A 24,981-nucleotide genomic window follows, 5' to 3' on the forward strand; every position below is an offset into this window, starting at 1 on the left:
TCATACCCAATATTAGACAATTTTACTTTTCTCTTTAATTTTTGTTTTGCAACACAAAAATACTTTTCAATAATATCTACGCAATTTTATAATGTAGTCATTCTAATAGACCTGTTCATCAATTTCGACTTGCGCTTTTCTACTTCAAATTTTTCACTGTTACACTGCAATATGATTTTTATAGTGTGCACTATTTGACACGGGACGCACGTGCATCGCACGTGTCCAGAAACTAGTAGAAGAATAACGAGCAACTTGCCACGACCAATGTGGAAAATTTACAGGGTTATTAGTGGCCAATTGGGATGGGTGACAACAGTTACAATGGATCGTAGTAATAATTAGTTTCGTACAGGATCGGCAGATCAGACTATCAAGATATTGGATTTAGCAAGTGAACAACGAAAGTTCCATACTTTTTTGAAGTTCAAACTTCCAAAAGGAGATTGTTTGCATTATATGGTATCCCAAGTAAAGCCCGTCATCAACATCACGGTGGTAAAACGAAGGTGTAATGGCCACAGGAGGTGACAACGGAAGCTTATGGTTTACGGATTGGAGGAGTGGTCACAATATCCAGCGACCCCAAACCATGGTTCAACCTAGGTCTTTGGTCTTTGGATAGTGAGGCTGGTAACAAAATTGGACAGAACACTAATTACTAGTATTTGGTATGTACAAGTTGTTATACTCTAATAGAACTAGTTGTTGCCGTTGTCATTCACAACATCTCTACATAGCATATTTCGAGCAACTACAATAGATCCATGTGGTTTCAAGTCTTTATTTCAAGTGCGCCGCCTTGTAACGACCCGACCGGTCGTTTTGAGCATTCGCACTTCACTCGCCAGTTCACGGGCATGACTAGCCCCATATGATGTAATATGTCTTATGTAAATCGTCGGTTTTGGTTTTTAGGATAATTGGAATAGATTTGGAAGAACAATTCTCAGCTTAAAGCTTTAAATTTGAAAGGTTTGACCAAGTTTTGACTTTTTAGTATTCGATCTCGGATTTGGATTTTTATGATTTGGTTAGCACCGCTAGGTGATTTTGAACTTGGGAGCGCGTCCGGATATTTATTTCGAGGTCCGTAGCTAAATTAGGCTTAAAATGGCGAAAATGAGAAATTTAAGTTTGGAAGTTTGACCCGGGGGTTGACTTTTTGATATCGGGGTCGGAATCCAGTTCTGAAAATTTTCATAGCTTTGTTATGTCATTTATGACTTGTGTGCAAAATTTGAAGTCATTCCGGATTGATTTGATATGTTTCGGCGCAAAATATAGAAGTTGGAAGATGTGAAAACTCATAATTCAATTCGATGCGCGATTTGTAATTTCGGCGTTGTTTGACGTGGTTTGAAGCCTCGATTAAGTTCGTATTGTATTTTGGGACATGTTGATATAATTGGTTAAGGTCCCGAGGGCCTCGGGTGGATTTCGGAAGGTTAATGGAATGGATTTCGGACAAAAAAAGGTTGCTGGAATTTTCTGCTGCAGAAACTGTCTTTGGACAGCAACTGTGCAATCGTGGAGCCTACTTCGGGAGCTTATATATCGAAATGTATAAGGAATCTGTACATTTGTAAAACATCAAAGTTGTAGCACTTGTATCCTAGTTTCCGGAAAGCTAAACCATTAATAATTTGGATATTTTTACAGAATGTTATGATCGATTGAATAAAGGCTGGTAAAGCTGTTTTGAATTTTTTCCCAGAAATTTTGGATGCGAGGAGGCTACTTTGGAAGCTTATATCACGAAATCCATAAGGAATCTGAAAAGTTGCAAAATATAAAAGTTGTAGCCCTTGCATTCTAGTTTCGAGAAGGTTAAACCATTCATAATTTCGACATTTGTACAGAAAGTTATGACAGATTTAGTGAAGACTGGTACTGCCTTTTGTTTTGGCTGGAAATAATGTGCAAGTCGCATTTCATAGATGCGCTTTGCCTGGAAAGAAGTTTATATTCGGGAGTTAGCCATTTTTATTTATCCTTGACGATTTTAGAGCTCGGAAAAAGCGATTTTCAACTGATTTTTCAAGAGAAATTCTTTGAGGTAAGATTATTGAACCTAAAACTCGATCCTATGTTGATTCTTCCTTGTTTAAACATGAAATTAGTGAGATTTAAAGCCTAAAATTGGGGAATTAGGGCTTGGAATTAGAGTGTAAATTGGGAATTTGAGAGGCTATTTGAGGTCCGATTTTGATGTTCTTGGTATGTGTGGACTCGTGAGAGGATAAGGATTCTATTGATGTGGTTTTTATCGAATTCCGAGACGTGGGCCCGGGGGTCGGGTTTGGCCAATTTCGGGATTTTTGAGTTAATTCGATTATTTTCGCTTGGGCTTTGTTCCTTTAGCGTGTATTAATGATGTGGAACAGATTTTGGTTAGATTCGGAGCAATTGGAGACTGATTCGAGAGGCAAAGGCATCGCGGGCTAGAGTTTGGACCGGATAGAGTTGAGTAATGATTGTAAATGTTGTCCTGAGGGTATGAAACCCCAGATTTTACATCGTTGTGCTATATTGAGGTGACGTACACGCTAGATGACAAGCGTGGGGTCGTGCACCGTTGGGGATTGTGACTTAGTCCATCCCGAATGACTGTTTTACAGCGTATTTGATTGAAAATTGTCTCCTATCATCATATTTTGGGCTGAATGCCATGTTTGGACCTCGTGCCAAATGTTTGGACCCTTAGGGGATTTTTACTGCTATTTCCTCACTGTTTGGATTTTGTATCTGTACTCAGTCATGCTATAGTATACTGTTTTCATAACTCAGCCATGTTTACTCTATTTTAACACATTAAATGATATTTTGGGCTGAGCATCATATTTTACTGTGCCCGAGTGGCTTTTTAGAGATTTCTAACTGAGTAGGGCCGAGGGCCTGTGTTGTGAGGATTATTATGGGATTGGGCTGCACGCCGCAGCAGTATTGTACTGATTATGATTATGAGGTCGAGGGCCTGAGTTGTACGCCACGAGGTGGCTTGATATGAGGCCGAGAGCCTATTGATTATGCCACGAGATGGCTATATCGCGCTTGGGCCGTAAGGGGCCCCTCTCGGAGTCTATACACCCCTAGTGAGCACGGGTACCCAGTGTGTGATGTGATTTAGCCCGAGAGGCTGAGGTTGTCCATGTTATTGCCCGAGGGGCTGATATGAGTGATTGTAAGATAGCCTGAGGGGCTGGTTCTATTTGTATTTTTGCCCGAGGGGCTGATTTTATGTGTTTATCTTTCTCACTGTTTTTCATCCACTCGTTTAACTGTTAAAAGATGTTTTAAAGAAGCTTATACTGAACTGAGGTGTTTTTTTTACAAGTTCCCACTGTTTTATTGCATTGTATTGGTTTTACACCACCTCTTGTAGCATTTTGCTGTGTTTTGCGTGTTTTCTTATCGCTCAGTCTTCATTTATTGTTATTACTCATTGAGTTGGCGTACTCACTTTACTCCCTGCGCCACGTGTGCAGATTCAGGAGCTTCGAGCAGTGCTAGCGAGGGTTGATTATTTCCAGCAGACTGTGCGGAGTTCACTAGGTAGTTGCTCGGCGTTCGCAGCCCAGTGTTTCTCCCTCCTACCTCATTTTCTATTTCTAGTTCTGTAGTAGACTGTGTAAACTCTTTCAGACTCTTAGACACATGTTTAGATGCTCATGACTGGTGACACCCCGATGTCGGGCTGTGTTTGTTTCCGCAGTTGTTATATTTCACTCTATTTTGGGATTTATCTTTATTAATGACTTAATTATGTATTATTATATCTGTTAATTTATCTGGTGGTTTGTGTCGGCTGGCCTTGTCTTCACGAGAGGCGCCATCACGATCGGGTCTGGGTTTAGGGTCGTGATAAGTTGGTATCAGAGCCTAGGTTACATAGGTCTCACGAGTAATGAGCAGGTTTAGTAGAGTCTCGCGGATCGGTATGGCGACGTCTGTATTTATCCTTTGGAGGCTGCCGAACCTTTAGGAAAAACTTCACATTCTTGAATTCTTATCGTGCGTCCTTAATTTAGCTTGAAATGTAACTCTTTGAATTCCTTCCACGCGTTCGTATGCGCGCATGAGCGCTCGGTATCAGATGTGCATTGACGGCTTGCGATTCCCTGATCGAGGGGCGAGATATGATTTCTATGTTGATGTTGGGCCAGTCTGGAGGACCTGAGGCCAGGCCTTGCCTGTAGCTTGAGCCCTGAGCTGTTGATTGCACGAGTGTGTATTTCTGGATTTATATGTTTGATAGTGTCCCAATTAAGGGAAGTGATGACCGGATAGCTATGTGATGAGTATGATGTGACTGCGAGATGTGTTCATATGATTTGAACGAGACAAGAAGGGTCTGCTTGGGGGTAGTAAGAACTATCTGGTGCTTGGTTTCCATCGTGATTGATGTATAGCCCGAGTCGTAGGCGCGTTGAAGGATCTTTTCATGATGTCTAGTTGGGAAGTGAAGTAGATTTCATGTTGTGATATGAGCTCAGACTCAGGAAGATTAAGTGATGCGTGATGTTTATGACGGTGGAAGAGTATAAAAAGATATTAGTTAGAGGCGAAGCAGGTGGGGTATCTCCTGCGGAGTCTTCTGAAGTTTGTGTGATCCTTATGTTGTTTGTTGGAAGATCTCTTTTACCAGTGAAACATATGTGTTGCAATTTGAATTTGGGTCGCTTAAGAGAGTGGGCTTGACTGTTACGAGGGTGAATGCGAGATTTGTAGAAGATTTGAAGTACTAGATGGTCTGTGTTGCACGAGCTTATGAAAGATTGAGTTTAATCTCACAATGGTATTATGGCAATAATAGAGTATATGCATTATGAGTTATTTTGTGTTTTGATCCATGGCTTCGAGCCAAGTGGGGGAGTCTGCTATTGATTAGTTGATTGCACGGTTATGTGCTATGTTGGTTCCAGTTTGAGGCGTATGGGTGAATCAGTTATGAACTACGGAGGTTGAGACCTAGGATGGCTCGAGTAAAGGATTTCAATAAAGGTTATGTTATGCTTTATGGGCGTATGAAAATCATGGAATGACTTGAGTTGTTATTGGTAAAGGATGTACGGTGCATGGAGCAGGAAGTTGCTTGGTTGTGTTAAGGTGAGGTTACATTCTGCAGTGTCGGAGTGCTAATGGAGCACAGGTCGTCCGGTCCGTTTGATCGGTCTAATTGCAGTTTGAGTAGAGTGGATGACTCTCGAGAATGGCTCTAATGGGTTCAAATTTTACGTGTAATAATTGGAAGATTTTCAAGTTGTATAATTTGGCTGGAAACTGAGGTTACATTGGACGGTGTCAAGACTTGTATCATTTCTATATCAATTATGGGATTCTATATATCAGTATCAGGAAGGGAATGGCTTCGGATTCGCAGGAAGTCTCGTCGGGGTAGGTATTTTGAATGCGGTGCTTTTGGGAATGTTTAAGAGAGTATTCAGCGGCTTATGAGCCTTAGACGGTGTGGTTTTATGCTTGGGTCTCGTGTGGTGAGTCTGGTTTGAGGAATTGTGGTGTTATAGCAAGAAGAAGTACCAAGTTGAACGTAAACCAGAAGGAACTTGGATAGAAGGGATAGCTTAGTAGTAGGCCGGATCGGCATGGTAAGGATATGATTAGTTCTTTGGATGCTTATGAGGTAATGAGTTTCTGCAGGTGTTTCGCAACAACGGTCTTGGGTTTTTGGTGACCTGCGTAGCTTGGTTGAGCTAGAGGAATTCAGTCCTGATGGATTAGTTTTGTGCAAATAGGATTCGAAGAGTTCTTGATGGTTTCTACCACGATTAGAGATATATATTTTCTACTAGCCTGAAGAGCATGTGATGCATAGCAATTTTCTTCTAGATTGGATCAAATGGGAGAGTTCTTGGCTAGGGAATTACGTAGTTGCTTGTGGCTTGGAATGGATTATGAAGTTCTCATATTTTTCATAGGATGGTATGGAATATGTGGTATGTCGTGTAGGGTGAGATCTGCATGTGTGAGGTCACGGTTCAGTTCTGAAAGGAAGGTCATAAATTCTTAGGCAGCACGGGCAGTTTCAGATGAGTAGGTAAATGATGTTACTAATTGGTGTGGTTTGATGAAAGTATACGTTTTAGAAAGGGAAATGTGTTTGAGTTGAGGATACTTCATTAGTATTGTGGCACCCTCTTGTTTGATCGACTGTTGATGTTCGAGTTTGCTTGGTGGCACAGAAGAATTATAGGAGTACCTCTCATGGGATGATTGGGTGTTAGAGGTGTGGTATGTATTCGGACGGTGTAAATGGGATCGGGTATGGTGATTTGTGTGCTTTATGGACTTGGAGATCCGAGTGGATCCTTTGTTGCTTGGGTATGTTAGATTTGGGATGCGATATTAAGTATAGACTGGTTGTCTCAGTGTTGTGTTATTCTGAGCTGTTGTGCTAAGACGGTGACGTTGGCTATGCCGGGAATGCCACGGATTGAGTGGCGAGATTCGACGGATTATGTTCCCAGTAAGGTGGTTTAATTTTTGAATACCCATCGGATGGCTGGGGAGGGTTGTCTTTCTTATTTGGCCTTCGTGATGGATGGTAGTGTAGAGACTCCTACCATGATTCAGTTCTGGTGGTGAGGGATTTTTCGGATGTGTTTCCTGCTGCCGGGCATGTCGCCGGACAGGGTTGTCGATTTCGGTATTGGTTTGGTGCCGGGCACCGTATCGTATGGCACAGGCGAAGTTAAAGGAGTTGAAGGAGCAGCTTCAGGAACTCCTTGATAAGGGGTTCATTAGTAGGCCAATATGGAGGTGTGTTCTACATCGAGTCGGCTTGGTTGACTCCAAGTTGTATTGTTGAGGAATGTGTTGATTCGACTGTTATTGAGCTTGTTAGTGACCTAGGGAGATCTATGAGTTATCTTTCCGTAATGCGAGGCGTTAGGATTTGTTGGTTATAGGCACATGTGGTACTATTTTATTTGGGCCTCTCAGTGGAATTCAAGCGGGAAGAGTATTGGGTATTGCTCGGCGGATGTCGTATCGGTTGCGTCCTTTCGGGTCTGTGTAATGTTATGTCAATTGCTTCGCCGTGGTTATGAAGATTTGCTTTGGTTCTAGACATCAAATTGCGCGTGGTTGTCGATTTTGAGCATAGTGACTTGAGGTGATTCATGTGGACCAGTGTTTGGATAGGGTCGCGCATTGCAGCGAAGTTATGTGGAGGTATGACCCTTCGAGTTAGATTCGTGTGTTCTGTTTCTACGATGTGTGACGGGTTCTCAGCATTGTGTGTGGTGGTACTGGTGAGCTTGCGGTACAGCTCTCTCATTTGAGTCATTTTTTTCATGATGTGAGTACGTTCGGATGTTGCTTGTTGGTGCGCGGATTGCACGAGTTGTGGCTGTAGATTGTATTGATGTGTCATGTCACCAGAGTAGTTGTGTTGGATTAGATGAGATCGTTGGGATCTAGAATGAATACGAACTGATTCGGTTTCAGCGTGTTGGAGGGATAATATCGAGGTTCGGCTCAGAAATTTGCTATGGTCCTTGCCAAAGGAGAAGTGGCTTCATGAATGGTTGATTTGAGGAATGGTTATGACTTTCTACGTGTTTCATTTATCATTGGCAGCGTATGAAAGTGTTGGAATGAGACTTAAATTGATAAGAGGTTATTATCGGTATTCCGTTGCTGTGAGCAGCTGTTGTTATTTGAAGTTATCGCTGCAAGTGTCTGAGTTATGCGGTATATTTTGTGATTGCATCCAGGGTTGCAGATATGGTTTGTTACAGCTTGTTCGGACTCATTAAGAGTATAGATGTGAGCTTCTGATCTTGTAGATGATTTCAGGAGTGGAAATATGGTTCTAAAGTTTATGGGTTAGGTTGGATTGTGAAATTCCAGTTACATTGTATTATCGGACCTATATGAGATAGGGTGACGTGGGATCACCCCCGGGTATGTGCATGGCAAGGTTATACAGCATTTTGATGGGTTTCGGAACAACTCTGGGCACGTTCGAGGACGAACGTATGTTTAAGTGGGGGAGGATGTAACGACCCGATCGGTCGTTTGAGCATTCGCACTTCGCTCGCCAGTTCACGGGCATGACTAGCCCCATATGATGTATTATGTCTTATGTAAATCGTCGGTTTTGGTTTTTAGGATAATTGGAATAGATTTGGAAGAACAATTCTCAGCTTAAAGCTTTAAATTTGAAAGGTTTGACCAAGTTTTGACTTTTTAGTATTCGATCTCGGATTTGGATTTTTATGATTTGGTTAGCACCGCTAGGTGATTTTGAACTTGGGAGCGCGTCCGGATATTTATTTCGAGGTCCGTAGCTAAATTAGGCTTAAAATGGCGAAAATGAGAAATTTAAGTTTGGAAGTTTGACCCGGGGGTTGACTTTTTGATATCGGGGTCGGAATCCAGTTCTGAAAATTTTCATAGCTTTGTTATATCATTTATGACTTGTGTGCAAAATTTGAAGTCATTCCGGATTGATTTGATATGTTTCGGCGCAAAATATAGAAGTTGGAAGATGTGAAAACTCATAATTCAATTCGATGCGCGATTTGTAATTTCGGCGTTGTTTGACGTGGTTTGAAGCCTCGATTAAGTTCGTATTGTATTTTGGGACTATGTTGATATAATTGGTTAAGGTCCCGTAGGGCCTCGGGTGGATTTCGGAAGGTTATGGAATGGATTTCGGACAAAAAAAGGTTGCTGGAATTTTCTGCTGCAGAACTGTCTTTGGACTAGCAACGTGTGCAANTACATTTGTAAAACATCAAAGTTGTAGCACTTGTATCCTAGTTTCCGGAAAGCTAAACCATTAATAATTTGGATATTTTTACAGAATGTTATGATCGATTGAATAAAGGCTGGTAAAGCTGTTTTGAATTTTTTCCCAGAAATTTCGGATGCCAGGAGGCTACTTTGGAAGCTTATATCACGAAATCCATAAGGAATCTGAAAATTTGCAAAATACAAAAGTTGTAGCCCTTGCATTCTAGTTTCCAGAAGGTTAAACCATTCATAATTTCGACATTTGTAGAGAAAGTTATGACAGATTTAGTGAAGACTGGTACTGCCTTTTGTTTTGGCTGGAAATAATGTGCAAGTCGCATTTCATAGATGCGATTTGCCTGGAAAGAAGTTTATATTCGGGAGTTAGCCATTTTTATTTATCCTTGACGATTTTAGAGCTCGGAAAAAGCGATTTTCAACTGATTTTTCAAGAGAAATTCTTTGAGGTAAGATTATTGAACCTAAAACTCGATCTTATGTTGATTCTTCCTTGTTTAAACATGAAATTAGTGAGATTTAAAGCCTAAAATTGGGGAATTAGGGCTTGGAATTGGAGTGTAAATTGGGGATTTGAGAGACTATTTGAGGTCCGATTTTGATGTTCTTGGTATGTATGGACTCGTGAGAGGATAAGGATTCTATTGATGAGATTTTTATCGGATTCCGAAACGTGAGCCCGGGGGTCGAGTTTGGCCAATTTCGGGATTTTTGAGTTAATTCGATTATTTTCGCTTGGGTTTTGTTCCTTTAGCGTGTATTAATAATGTGGAACTGATTTTGGTTAGATTCGGAGCAATTGGAGACTGATTCAGAGGCAAAGGCATCGCAGGCTAGAGTTTAGACCGGATAGAGGTGAGTAATGATTGTAAATGTTGTCCTGAGGGTATGAAACCCCGGATTTCACATCGTTGTGCTATATTGAGGTGACGCACACGCTAGATGACGAGCGTGGGGTCATGCACCGTTGGGGATTGTGACTTAGTCCATCCTGAATGACTGTTTTACCGCGTATTTGATTGAAAATTGTCTGCTATCATCATGTTTTGCGCTGAATGCCATGTTTGGGCCTCATGCCAACTGTTTAGACCCTTAGGGGATTTTTACTGCTATTTCCTCACTGTTTGGATTTTATATCTGTACTCAGTCATGCTATATTACACTGTTTTCATAACTCAGCCATGTTTACTCTATTTTAACACTTTAAATGATATTTTGGGCTGAGCATCATATTTTACTGTGCCCGAGTGGCTTTTTAGAGATTTCTGACTGAGTAGGGCCGAGGGTCTGTGTTGTGAGGATTATTATGGGATTGGGCTGCATGCCACAGCAGTATTGTACTGATTATGATTATGAGGCCGAGGGCCTGAGTTGTACGCCACGAGGTGTCTTGATATGAGGCCGAGAGCCTATTGATTATGACATGAGATGGCTTGATATTTCGCTTAGGCCGTAAGGGGCCCCTCCCGGAGTCTGTACACCCCCAGTGAGCGGGGGTACCTAGTGTGTGATGTGATTTAGCCCGAGGGGCTGAAGTTGTTAGATGTTATTGCCCGAGGGGCTGATACGAGTGATTGTGAGATAGCCTGAAGGGCTGGTTCTGTTTGTATTTTTGCCCGAGGGGCTGATTTTATGTGTTTATCTTTCTCACTGTTTTTCATCCACTCGTTAACTGTTAAAAGATGTTTTAGAGAAGCATATACTGAACTGAGGTGTTTTATTACAAGTTCCCACCGTTTTATTCCATTGTATTGGTTTTACACCGCCTCTTGTAGCATTTTGTTGTGTTTTGCGTGTTTTCTTATCGCTCAGTCTTCATTTATTGTTATTACCCATTGAATTGCCATACTCACTTTACTCCCTGCACCACGTGTGCAGATTCAGGAGCTTCGAGCCCTGCTAGCGAGGGTTGATTGTTTCCAGCAAACTGTGCGGAGTTTACTAGGTAGTTGCTCGGCGTTCGCAGCCCAGTGTTTCTCCCTCCTACCTTATTTTTTGTTTCTAGTTCTGTAGTAGACTGTGTAAACTCTTTCAGACTCTTAGACACATGTTTAGATGCTCATGACTGGTGACACCCCGATGTCGAGCTGTGTTTGTTTCCGCAGTTGTTATATTTCACTCTATTTTGGGATTTATCTTTATTAATGACTTAATTACGTATTATTATATATGTTAATTTATCTGGGGGATTGTGTTGGCTGGCCTTCTCTTCACGAGAGGCGCCATCACGACCGGGTCTGGGTTTAGGGTATTGACACACCTAAATGTTTTTCTGTTTCTAGTTCTGTAGTAGACTGTGTAAACTCTTTCAGACTCTTAGACACATGTTTAGATGCTCATGACTGGTGACAACCCGATGTCGAGCTGTGTTTGTTTCCGCAGTTGTTATATTTCACTCTATTTTGGGATTTATCTTTATTAATGACTTAATTACGTATTATTATATATGTTAATTTATCTGGGGGATTGTGTTGGCTGGCCTTCTCTTCACGAGAGGCGCCATCACGACCGGGTCTGGGTTTAGGGTATTGACACACCTAAATGTTTTGCATTTCTGATGCAAATATGTCATCCAAAATCTGCTAGTCAAAAACAATAGCATCAACCAAAATGTACAGAGTAAATAAATAGTTAAGCTGTTATACTTTAACTAGTGGAAAAGCTGCAAAATGGTATTTTGCAGCAGATCCTTCAGCGGCTAGATTCTACTTCTTAAGTTCGATTCCTGTGTACCTTCCTTAGCGTCTTGGATACACGAACATGCGTTACCTGATTTTCAAGTTACTAAAGGATCTCCACGAAGGGGGTTCAAAACTTTTTTCTGTAGCTAGTGGGAATTGAACCTATGACCTTATGAAGGTTTTGAACCCCCTTGACCACTAAACTACACCTTTGGGTTGTGTTAAAGGGGTTCAAAACTTAATATATAGATGTAAAAAGCAGATTTTGCCTTATATATACAGTGTAATTTTACGGCGAAGGGAGTTAGGGTGAACCCCCTTCCGCCTCCTAATTCCGCCCCTGTATATGGGTGAAGAAAGTTTTGGGAGTCTAGGAAACTACAGAAGATTAACCCAGAGATAGCTGTGATTTCTTGTGAATAGACAAACAACCAGATTTACAATAGCATATTCAGTGTACTCCCATGAGTGAGGTTTGGGAAGGATACTGTGTAGACCTTACAAACAACCAGATTTATTCTTACGAAAGACTTTGAGGAATGAATCAAATCGCATGATATTTATACAAATCTCTACTAACAAGATTATATCAAATTTTATCCACTAGAACAAATAAGCATACCAGAAAGAAAGTGTCTATGGTGATAAGAAAAAAAAATCGACATAAGGACCAAAAAAGTTCCAAAGTAAGCTGCCAAAATTCTACCAAATATATGTGTTTACCCCAAAAATGAGTAAAAATTAAATTTGTACACGGTTTAAAGGATACGTGGTTTAATTCAATACGAATAAATAGGAATAACAAATAAACGAATTGAAGACAAAATAAACGATCAAACCAAGTACAATGTATGACCAAGCCTGATCTTAGTGGTGAATAGTGGAACTCGCCCTTAGTTGGACCCTCGGTACGAGCACGGTCGTGAGCGTGGAAAAGCACGAATGAGTAATGCCTTGAACAATAGTTAGAAGACAAAAGTAAACTTTTATTGCTTTGGAATGCGTATTACCATGTGTCGGGCTAAAGAAAAACTTCTCCTTTATATAGCAGGAGAATTTCAGTCCTGGTACAAGTCTAAAAAAGGTAAAATCTTTTTTTCCGGTAATTGTTGATCTATAATTGACACCGAACGGGATTTGCACTGTAAAATTCGGTTGAGGGTGAATATTACGGCCCCCTATCCGTCATGCATAACCATTCACTGCGTCTCTCAAGGTCCATAACCCATACTAGGGTACGTCGCTTTTGGCGTGTCCGATCTCAGATACATGGTCTGTTCTTTCTGGGTCTCGATACGAGGAGTTCCCGACCTCGATTATAATCATGTCGAGTCGTGCTTCCCCTTCATTTTCTCCTTGGGAAATCGGGGAGAATTCTACCCCTAATTTTACTCGTACACAAATAGTCCCCTTATTTTTCGGAGATTAGATTTATCGAAGCGATGGGGAGCGATAAATTATCCCCGATTCCTTACTACGTAAGTTACAACTAAGTTAGCAGGTCAACAAAGCGTGCGTCGTTCAGACTTTGAACACGTGTCAGTCACCAGTTGACTATTCTCGAATGTGAAGCATCGCACATTGATTACCCTTTTCTCTATAAAAGCTCCGACCCCTTTTTCACTTTTTTACTTTTCAATTCTAGAGCTATTTGATTTACCCTTAAATTCTCCACTTATCTCTAACCTCTTCAGATCTTCATATGTTGCTTTCCAGATCTTCATATCTTCATTTAAATTTTCAAACCTTCAAATCAAACCTTCTTATCTTTATCCCCATCTTCAAATCTTCATCCTCAACTTCAATCCATCATATTTTTCTTCTATCCTCTATATTCTCCAGAATCCGATGGCAAAAACTTCCAAAGTCGTGCCTCAACAAATCGCCCCTTCAACTTCCAACACAGGCACGGATGCCGAGGTGACTGTTTCTGAGGTGGTTTTGGAGCCTCCTTTGAAGAGTTTCGTTCCTAGGGACTGTTCCAAAGAAAGCAACTTCAACATCGAGAAGGCTTCCAGTAAGCAAGACCGAGGCGAGGGGGTATGGAGGTATATATTCTCCATTATCGAAGACATACTCCCCACAGTCCGGGTGGACTGCAACTGGGAGGGCAAGGATGTGGTTGTCCCCGGGCCCAGCGAGGACATCACTACCCATGTGAAAGGGTATCTAAGTGTTTACACTTACCCCTTCACGCTTGCCCTGGTGGACCCTGTAATCCTCAGCTTCTGCAAGAGGTACGGGGTCTGCCTTGGGCAGATTCACCCATCCTTTTGGAGGATCGTAACCTCCTTCGTTATTTTGTCAACAACACCGAAGCACCTGGTTTACTCTCGACCACCTGCTTTGTCTCTATAGTCCTCGAGTATTTCGAGGGGGGTTGATCAAGCTCGTCCGCCGAGCAAGCAAAGCTCCATTCTCGAGCATCGATGAAGATCGAGATCACGGTTGGCAGGGGAGGTTCGTTCGGGTGAAGATCGAAGATATCGTACCCCTCGATTTTTTACCGTTCCCTGAAAGGTGGAACTTGGCCCGTAAGTCTTCTTCCTACTCTTATTATTTTTGTGTTTTCTTCGTTCTTTTCCTAATTTCCCGTGCCTATTATTGTGCAGCGGTCGCCCGAGTTCCCAATGCAGTCCCCCATTTCAAGGAGTGGATCGTGGGGATCTGCAAATAGATGTCATACTTTGAGCGCGAATGGCGCAATCTTTCAAAAGGTAGGTCGGAGGCCCGTTCTCATGGTGTGTCTTCTTCCCGAATAGTTATGTTTACATATTTAACTTTTATTTTTGCTAATTCCTTTTTCCTTATCATAGGTTTGCCCAAGACCATCGAGCTTCGGCCATTGGACGGGGATGCAGCTCCGTCCTTGCTCGTTGAACCCCCTGCTTTGAGACAGCAGAGCTGTCGCACGGGAGGAGAAAAAGAAAGAGAGGAAATTCTCTGGCTCCCGGATGCCGAGGTCAAGAAGAATAGGGTATTAGTCCGGGTCTGGAAAAGCACCACGGGGAGTACCCGGACCAGGTCACTGAGCTTCAAATCTCTTTTCCGGCTCAAATTACCCTGAAGATGACGACCTGGAATTCGTCATCCATGTGGGGAGGAACAGGCGGCTAGCGGAGATAGCGGCCGAGGGGCAGATCCTTTTTCATCCTGAGGACTGATGGAGAACCAGTGGCTACAGCCTCCCGAGAGGCTATCCCCGCTCCAAGGGAAATGACCGGTGTCATCGACATCGTTGAGTCAACGTCCCACATAGAGTCTATGCTCAAAGAGGATCAAGTCGATAAGGAGAAATCAGATGAGATGGTCCGGGGCATAGTTGATGCCCTCAACATGTTCTTCGACGGCATGGACATGAGCGTGTTGGAGGACTATTCCGGGCTTGGTCATCTGGAGGTCCCAAAAAAGGATGTGCCATCGGGAGCGGGTGAATCGAGATCGATCCCAAAGCTAGTGAGGCAGTTCCCTGCCCCGAGTATGGATCCCGACCGTAAGAGAATGATCGTTCTTACTATCCCGGCAAACACCCGGGTGTTGTCCACTCTGGTAGGTGTGGCCAGCTATCTTCATTTCTTGGTGACCAATAAGGACCAGGCGAAGATGAATGAAGTAGGCACATCGAACCTTTTCAACGAGGTGCAACATGCACTGAACCGGGTAAGATGCCTACTCTTTGTACCCTTTGCGAATTTTGCTTAGTTTCAGTATGTTCTAATGACCTTATTGTTTTTCAGGCTTCGGTGCTCCACCATGAAAGCTTCCTCCAGTCCCGAATGGAAATCAGCCAGCTCGAGTTCGAGCTCAAAGAGTAGATACAGAAGAAGGATATGTACAGGGCTCTTAGTGAACAACAAGATGAGGTTCTCAAGGACCTCCCAATTCTCCGAGCCAAGCTAGAAAAGGCACATAAGGAGGCCTCGTCCGTGAAGCGGTAGCATGTCGATCTGGTTGAGAAGGTCAATATCTTTGAGGCTAAAAATGAGAAGCTACTCGTGATGACTAACGACGCAACTTCACAGGTCCAAAAAAAGATAGACTTGATTGACCAGCTTCGGGCCAAGATGGATGAGGTCAAGACCACGGCCGAGGCGATGGGGGGGTAGGATGTACCTGCTGGCTTTGGAAAATGAGGCCACAAAATAGGAGCTAGAATCGCTCAAAGACCAGCTCCGAGTGGCAAAGGACAAAGCCGACAAGTGGTCTCGGCTAAACGACGAGTTCCGGGCGCAATTGGGTTCAGCCATCTCAATACGGGACGATCTTGACCGGGAATACACCGCGCTAAAGTCCAAATTTGAGTCAATCTCGGTTGATTCCTCCGAGTTTAAAGAAATTCTGGTCCAGTATAAAGATGATGTGGAGGTGGCCGAGGCCCGCTTAAGGATGAAGATCAAGTACGTTAAGCGGTTGTCCCCGAGGGAGACCCTCAGAGAGATTCATGCTCGAGGATTCAACCTGTAGGCCAAGATTGAAGAAGCCAAGTGGCTCGAGGCCGAGGCAAAGGAACTTTATGAGCCCGAATGTCTCGAAGGCTCTGAAGGTTCTAAAGGTTCCGGTGTCGAGTCAAACTCCGGTAAAGATCAGGCGTAGATGCCTTAGTTCTTTTTTGTTTCTCTTTTGTATATCTTCTTTCGTGTTTATTATGAGGACAATTATCATTCCTTTGTAAATATTTTTGGAGTATATATAAAATTTTCCCTTTGGAAATACCATGTTTTTACTTTTCAGCATTTATGTGCAATCTTTTATTTGTGTATCGTTCCTAATACCTTACCATAGAATCAAACATAATCTAGAGTACCCGTCATTCGTAGGTCTGAATGGGGCTGATTTTGATGGAAACTCCGGATTACTCGTGGCTTTGACATTTCGATAGAATCGAAAGCCTTTAAGATGTTTAAGTGTTTTAGTCATATACGATAATGTTTTTGCCGAGTGTAACCCTTTAATAGGTTTTGATTATACGTAAGGGCCTTACTTTCTATGTACGGATTTCGAACGTCTCCGAGCCATTTTTAGGGTGGCCATAGTCTTTCATTTGGGCACTGCCTAATAGGCTCGGTGCCTCCAGGACTCGATAGCCTGGGCATCTAACTTTTTTCATCGGACGACAGTTTCCTAGTCGAGGTAGCCCGTGGGCTTGGGGATCTAGGATCCATTGTGAAGCATCGACGAAGCAAAATGAGTAGTAATAAAGTACGACGGAAGTAAAGATTTCTTTCATTGTTTCATATGTAGAGTACATAATCGGAGGCGCATAAGCCTTGTGTTGTGGCTAAAGTGGGCTATATGGGCACGGTTCGTTTGACCGTTTGACCCTTACAATGAATCATAACCACCAAGCCTTGGCTTTTGACATATAAAATTTTGCTTTTTCTTAAGATCTTAACCTAGGGGTAATGGCCCCAATATTTGAGGCCGAACTTGTTAGGGCTCGGATATGGTTGATTTGGTGCAAACGATCAATAATTCAAATTAAGGCCAGTCTTCACAACTAAGGTAGCACGTTTTACTGTTGCCTCATTAAAAACCATGCCGAAACACCCACATCAGGATAAAATCGGTTCAAGGGAAAAAGAGTACAACACGTGCTTTAAGACCTCATAGTCACGTTTGCCCTTGGCCGACTACCTGCATAAGTTAGTCCGTAATATAACAAAATTAAAAAAGGAATTGAGTTCGTAGCTTAGAGTAGTACCGCTTTAAGTGTGCCACATTTCAGTTGTTCAGTCATTGTATACCGTTTTCCCACTCGAGTTTATACGAGCCTTTGCCGGTTATTCCGGTAACTCTATACGGTCCTTCCCAATTCGGGTCCAGCTTCCCATCATGTGGGTTCCTGGTGTGTTGCGTTACCTTTCTCAATACCAAGTCCCCGATTTGAGAATGTTGAAGGTTGGCTCTTCAGTTGTAGTACCTCCATACTTTCTGCTTCTGGGTGGCCAACCGGAAAAGTGCAGCTTCCAGCCTCTCGTCCAATAATTCCAGGCTCGTAGTCATGGCTTCACCATTTGACAGTTTGTTAGCATACTGTAACCTGAGGCTCGGTTCCCCTACCTCAACTGGTATTAAGGCTTCTGCTCCGTAGACTAGGGAGAATAGGGTCGCTCCAATACTCGACTTTGAAGTTATACGGTATGTCCACAAGACTTCGGACAAGATTTCCTTCCAATTTGCCTTTGAACTATCAATCTCTTTTTCAGGTTTTGGAGTATAGTTTTGTTCGTCGGCTCTGTTTGTCCGTTCCCACTAGGGTGGTAAGGTGTTAATAATATCTTCTTAATTTTGTTTTATTCAAAAACTTATCTACCTTGCCGCCGCCGAATTATTTTCCGCTGTCGCAAACGATCTCGGCCAGTATCCCAAATCGACATATTATGTGATCCCAGATGAAGTCGATGACGTCCTTCTCTCGGACCTTCTCAAACGCCTAAGCCTCGACCCATTTGGAAAAACAATCGATCATGAGTAGTATGTATTGGGCCTTACCGGGCGCCTATGGCAGGGGATCGACGATATCCATTCCCCACTTCATAAACGGCCATGGCGACAGGACCGGGTGAAGCATCTCTTTCGGTTGATGGTTAATCGGGGCGTGTCATTGGCATTAGTTACATTTTTGTATGAATTCTTTCGCGCCTTTCTCCGTTTCATTCCAGTAGTAGCTGGCTCTGATCAGCTTCCGAACTAAGGATTCTGCCCCCGTATAGTTCCCGCAAGCTCCCTCGTGGATTTCCCTCATGGCGTATTCAGTTTCTATCGGACCTAAAAATCTATCCAGCGGGCCGAAGAAGGACTTCTAAACAATTTCCCTTTCACTAAACTAAACCTGGCAGCTTTGGTGTGTAGGGCTTTCGATTCTTTGGGATCTGATGGCAATTTTCCTGTCTTCAGGTAGTCTATGTATTTGTTTCTCCAATCCCAAGTCAAACTCGTCGAGTTCACTTTGGCGTGACCTTCTTCTACCATTGAGTTCATCAGCTGCACCACTACCCTCGAGTTGAATTCATCGGAGTCGACAGACGATCCCAAGTTGGCCAGTGCATCGGCCTCAATGTTTTGATCTAGGGGTACATGCCGTAAAGTCCATTCCTTGAATTGATGTAGGGGTTAATTGCAATTTATGTACCTGCGCATCCGCTCCTCTTTAACTTAGAATGTTCCATTGACTTGTTTTATGACGAGGAGGGGGTCACATTTGGCTTCAATCACTTAGGCCTCGAGGCTCTTAGGCCGTTTTAGACCTGCAATCATAGCTTCATACTCGGCTCCATTGTTAGTCAATTTTACGGTTCTAATAGATTGTCTAATTAAGCTACCCGCAGGTGGTTTTAACATGATACTGAGCTCAGACCCCTTCGTGTTGGAGGCACCGTCCGTGAACAAGGTCAAGATCCCAGAATTAGCCCCCAAAGTGAGTAGCAATTCTTTTTCGACTTCGGGTAACAAGGCCGGCGTAAAGTCGGTGACAAAGATCGCCAAAATTCGAGACTTTATGACAGTCCGGGGTTTGTACTCGATATTATACCCGCTGATGTCTTCGGCCCATTTGGCCAGCCGGCCTGAGAGCTCAGGCTTATGCATGACATTCCTCAGCGGGTAGGAGGTCACGACATATATAGGGTGATATTTAGAGTATGGTTTTAGTTTGCTTCTAGAAGCGCTTAGTAAAGCAAGCGCTAACTTTTCTTGGTGAGGATACCTTGTCTCGGCATCACCTAGAGTTCTACTAACATAACTTATAGGAAATTGGGTACCTTCTTCCTCCCAGACCAGGACACCACTTACCGCCACTTAGGAAACCGCCAAGTAGAGGTATAGATGTTTGTCTGCCTTCGAAGTGTGTAGCAAAAGGGGGCTCGATAGGTATCGTTTGAGTTCCTCTAAAGCTTGCTGGCATTCCGGAGTCTAAGAAAAATTGTTCTCTTTTTCAGTAGTGAGAAGAACCGATGGCTCTTATCTGACAATCTCGAGATGAACCGGCCCAATGCGACTATCCACCCGGTCAACCTTTGAACCGCCTTGACGTCTTCGACTACGGTGATGTCCTCTGTGGCCTTTATTTTATTGGGGTTAATTTATATCCCACGATTAGACACCATGAACCCGAGAAACTTTCCCTAACCGACCCCAAATGCACACTTCTCCGGGTTTAGCTTCATGTTATACTTCCTTAATATGTCAAAGGTTTCCTGCAAATGTTTCAAATGGTCCTCTACTCGGAGGGACATGACCAACATATCTTCAATATAAACTTCCATTGATTTCCTATTTGTTCTTCGTACATCTAGTTTACTAGGCGTTGGTATGTGGCACCAACATTTTTAATCCAAACGGCATTACGTTATAGCAGTAAGTGCCAAAATTTGTTATGAAAAAGGTCTTTTCTTGGTCACCCGAATCCATCCGAATTTTGTTGTACTCGGAATAGGCGTCGAGAAAACTGAGTATCTCGTGTCCGGCCATCACATCATTCAGTCGACCGATGTTAGGCAAAGGAAAATAATCCTTTGGACATGCCTTGTTCAAGTCCTTATAATCTACACAAATCCTCAGTTTATTTCCATTTAGGTACTACCACTACGTTAGCTAACCAATCCGGATATTTAACCTCCTAGATGGAGCCTATTTTTAGAAGTTTGGATACCTCATCCTTGATGAACGTGTGTTTGATCTCGGACTGTGGACTTCTCTTCTGCTTGACCGGATTGAGTTTCGGATCCAAACTCTGTGAGTGGTTACCTCCCATGGGATCCCTGTCATGTCTAGAAGGGACCAGGCAAAACAATCGGCATTAGCTTTAAGAAAATCAATAAGTTTTTTCCTGACCTTGGGGGATAACCTCTTGCCCAGGTATACCTTTCGATCTGGTAGATGCTTAATTAATATAACTTGCCCCAACTCCTAGACCGTTGATTTGGTGGCGTCGGTGTCATCGGGCACTATGAAACATCTCGGAACATTGTAGTCGTCCCCATTATCTGCTCCTTGTTCTTCCTGTTTCTCCGGTTCGGCTGAAGCCGGTACCATTGATTGCTATTTATTTTCTTCTATTTTTGGTCAGTTATGCACTTTTCGGTATTGAGACCGCGGGCACCAGGATTACTTCATTAATAACAAATATCTCCCTTGTGGCAGGTTGTTCAACGTAGACTGTTTCGACTCCCCCCGGAGTCGGAAATTTTAGCGCCTGGTGAAGGTCGAGGGTACCGCCCACATGTTGTGGATCCATGGCCTTCTGAACAAAGTGTTGTACCTTCCCTTTCGATCACGTAGAACTTCGTTTCTTGGGTTGTCCCGGCATTGTTTACCAGCAAAGTTACTCTCCATTCGTGGTCTCACACGCCATGTTAAACCCATTCAATACACAGATCACCGGTATGATTTGATCCTTTAACCTAGTTACTCTACGACACTCGATTTGATGATGTTGGCCGAGCTACCTGGATCAATCAACAGACGTTTAACTCGAGATTTATTGATAAGTACATATATTACTAGTGCATCGTTGTGAGGTTGCACGATGCCCTCGGCATCTTCGTCGCTGAACGAGATAGATCATTCCGGAACGTAATCCCAGGTACGCTTTTCCCTTGTAATAGACACTTTAATGCGCTTCATCATTGGCCCTTGGGGGACATTGACTCCCCCAATGATCTTGTTGATCACGTGCCGAGGCTACTCTTGTTCGACCTGTTTATTGGCGTCCTTGTTTTTGAAGTAGTTTTTGGCTTGCTCGCTTAGGAATTATCGGAGGTGCCCATTGTTGAACAACCGAGAAACTTTTTCTCTTAACTGCCTGCAATCTTCGGTCCTATGACCGTGAGTGCCATGATACTTACACATTAAATTAGGATCTCTCTAGGAAGGGTCAAACTGTAATGGTCGGGGCCACTTGGTCTCTTTGATACGCCCTATGGCCGGCACGATGCTTGCAGTGTCCACATTGAAATTGTACTATGATAATCTTGGTGTTTCCCTACTCCCGAGCGACCTGTCAAAACCGCTCTTGCTCATAGGCCCTAGCCGCTCGGCCCTCGGTCACTTCTCTTCTCATTCTCAGTTGGATGACGCCTAGATTTGTTTCCCCTCCAATCCTCGTTGTATGGCTGATACTAATCTTGGACCAGCCTTGGATCCTAATCAATGACCCTCTTAGATCTATCATACACTCTGATGGGGTAAACAGATCTAGAAGGGGCGCGAGTTGGTCGTCTTCGGCCCTGTTCTTCGATTGGTACCTGTTGGAGACATCGGCCCAGGTTACCGCCGGGTGCTCCACAAAATTTTGTTTTAGCTGTTGAGAGGCCACAGAGCTTCGGGGGTTGAGCCCTTGAGTGATTGCCTGAATGACCCAATCATCCGCAACTAGTGGCAGATCCATCCCTTCCATTTGGAATCTTGACACGAACTCCCTGAGCATCTCATTATCCCTTTGTTTGACTTTGAAAAGGTCTAACTTTCTGGTCTCGATCTTGATGGCTCAAGTATGGGTTTTTAGGAAAACATTTGCAAGCACAACAAACTAGTCAATGGAGATTGGAGGCAAGTCATGGTACCATATCATCGCCCCCCTTGGACAAAGTTTCCCCAAACTTTTCTAGTAACACCAACTCAATTTATTCATCTTCCAAGTCGTTCCCTTTGATTGCGCATGTATATGAGGTTACATGCACATTTGGCTCCGTGGTCCTATTACACTTGGGAATGTCGGTCATTCAAAACCTCTACGCGATCGACTTCGGTGCCGCGCTTGGGGGAAAGGGCTTCTGGATAAAAAATTTGGAGTCCGATCCCTTCAATATCGGAGGTGCTCCTGAGATTTGATCAACCCTGGAGTTGTACGTTTCCACCTTCTTGTCGTTGGCCTCAATCTTTTTCTCGCCTGACTCCACCCGTTTTGTTAATGCCTTGAGCATCTTCATTACCTCAGAAGTTTCTCCGGACTCTGGCTTCACCCGGTCTCACGCTGCCTTATTCTCCTCTCCAAGTATTTACCCGAGATTATTCAGGCTCGACCTAGTGAGGGGCATGGCTTTGGCTATGCAGCTGTGCTATTGTTGCTTATTGAGCCTACAACATTTCAAAAATCAATCGTAGGCTTACCCAATCACCTTCACCTTCTAGCGCTTCTCGGGCCGCTGGCCGAGGTCCCCCGCGAACACTATTTCGGTATCAGTTGGTATATTGAAATTGATGGTCACCTGCAAATTAGCATCGACCGGGTCGGCGGCTGGGGCACCATTGGGATGGGCAAGAGGGCATCATTATTTGGCACCATATTATTATTTTCGCCGTGATGGCCTGACTCGGCGTCAACGTTCAAGTGAGCGGACTGAGAGTTTGACATTCTTAGGCCGACCTGGAACTAAGATTTCAAAGAACAAGCATAAAATAGAGTGTGTTATGAAGATCCATATCAAATTACCACTAATACCCTTAGTTAGGGGTGTACATGGACCGGGTTGGTTTGGTTTTTATCAAAACCAAACCAAACCAACTATATCGGTTTCAATTGATTCGATTTTGTTGGATTTTTCGGGTTTTTAATTTGTTACTTAAATATTATTTTAATCTTACTTTCTTAAATTTTTGATAAGTAATTATATGTTTAGTAAAAATATAAAAATTGACAAATATATTATCTATTAAAATATTATTATGAGAGAATTTTCTTAGTAACACATAATAGTTATTTTTTTAGTTGTATGACAATAATGTTTCGTTGATGTACACTTTCAAGGTTAATCGAATTTAGTAATTAAACATAAAATCAATATGATACCTAAATATTAATAATCACTTCACATTCGAAAAAGATAAAGATTTTAACATATGATATGAATATGGAAGAACAAAGAGATTGACGCATTTCAGTAACAATCCATTATTTAAGGTTAATAAATATGGAGCACTTCATATACTATTAAATATTATATCCCGCAAGATAATTCCAAATATTTCTAGACATCTTTTAAAGAAAATTCTATATAAAGTCTTAAAAGCATATATAAAAATTATATATTTATATGTCGGTTTGGTTCGGGTTTTTAACTCAATACCAAACCAAATCAAACCAAACTTAGTCGGATTTTTTAATCGGCTTGGTGCGGTTTTCCGGTTCGGTTTGTACACCCCTACCCTTAGTCCCACGGTGGGCGCCAAACTGTTTACCCCAAAAATGAGTAACAATTAAACTTGTACGTGGTTTAAAGGATACGTAGTTCAACTCAATACGAATAAATGAGAATAACAGATAAACGACAAAATAAACGATCAAACCAAGCACAATGTAATGACCAAGCCTAATGTTAGTGGTGAACAGTGGAACTCGCCCTCGGTTGGACCCTCGGTACGAGCTCGGTCGTGAGCGAGGAAGAGAACAAATGAGTAATGCCTTGAACAATAGCTAGAAGACAAAAATAAACTTTTATTGCTTTGGAATGTGTGTTTACCATGTGTCAGGCTAAAGAAAAACTTGCCATATATATATATATATATATATATATATATATATATATATATATATATATATATATATATATATATATANTTCGAAAATTGAAAATGAGCAAATGTCAAGAAATTCTGCTAAGCTCCTTGAAGGTAGAGTACCTAGTACCTACAAATATTGAGTTGGTGGTACTATGAAAGTAAGTTAATTACGGGGAAAAAATAATATATGTTCATTCTCAGTTATTTGTACCTCTCGTTTAAATTTTATGCGAGAGGGGAAATAAGGTTTGATATAATGATTGCATTGCTAAGGGAACTTTATTTATGATATAATTTGGATATCGAAAAATGATAGTACCAGAATTTTTAGTTATCCTTAATTCTTGAGATACGTCGAACAAATAAATACTAATATGATGTTTGTGTTAAGCCACCAAACACTTGAGAGAGTATACAGTTTTAGAAAGAAGCACAGAGCATAACGTTAATAAACTTTTATATAGATATTAATACATGCATTATACAGGTGCAGTTGCAAATCACATAAAAATTATAGAAGTGGAACATTTTGTAGGCATTGAACTCTTGATAGCCTTATCTAAGAACTCAAGGGAATGTAATCCATTGGCACACTTAGCTGACACTTCATCTTGATGCTTTATGCTATTTATGTCATCTTGAAGTTTCTCTATTTTTGTTTGCATCTCCTCCGTTATAACAGCAATTTCTCTTTTGTCAAGTCTAGGGTGTGAAGGCGATTGATCTTTTGATCCTTCCTTTACGATTTTAATCCCACCTGCAGAAATAATTGAAAATATTGAAATTAATAGGTATGTCAACACATAAAATAATAAATGTTAAGACCAAAATTATAAGGAAATATGTGAAAATACTGTAAGGCTAAAGATAACCATCTCGACTCACGACTATTCAGTTCGAGAAAAATATCAAGTAGAGCTTGTCCGAAGGATGAACGGCTCAGCTTATACGTAGCTGTTTCTGTTCCTCCAAATCCAAATATCTGATTCTAATATTAAGAGGATCTACAAAGAAATCAATA

The 24,981-nt window shown here is 42.2% G+C and overlaps 1 long non-coding RNA gene across 1 annotated transcript; it reads right to left on the reverse strand.

Moving 5' to 3' along the window:
* Positions 1-24,378: 24,378 nt before the first annotated feature.
* On the reverse strand, positions 24,379-24,959 carry LOC109241773. The gene is made up of 2 exons (XR_002070290.1): positions 24,846-24,959; positions 24,379-24,717 (listed from the first exon to the last, which is right to left on the reverse strand). It is a non-coding gene; the product is annotated as an uncharacterized LOC109241773 (long non-coding RNA).
* Positions 24,960-24,981: the final 22 nt, after the last annotated feature.

The sequence above is a fragment of the Nicotiana attenuata genome, unplaced genomic scaffold (assembly GCF_001879085.1).
Source record: "Nicotiana attenuata strain UT unplaced genomic scaffold, NIATTr2, whole genome shotgun sequence".
Taxonomy (NCBI): Eukaryota; Viridiplantae; Streptophyta; class Magnoliopsida; order Solanales; family Solanaceae; genus Nicotiana; species Nicotiana attenuata.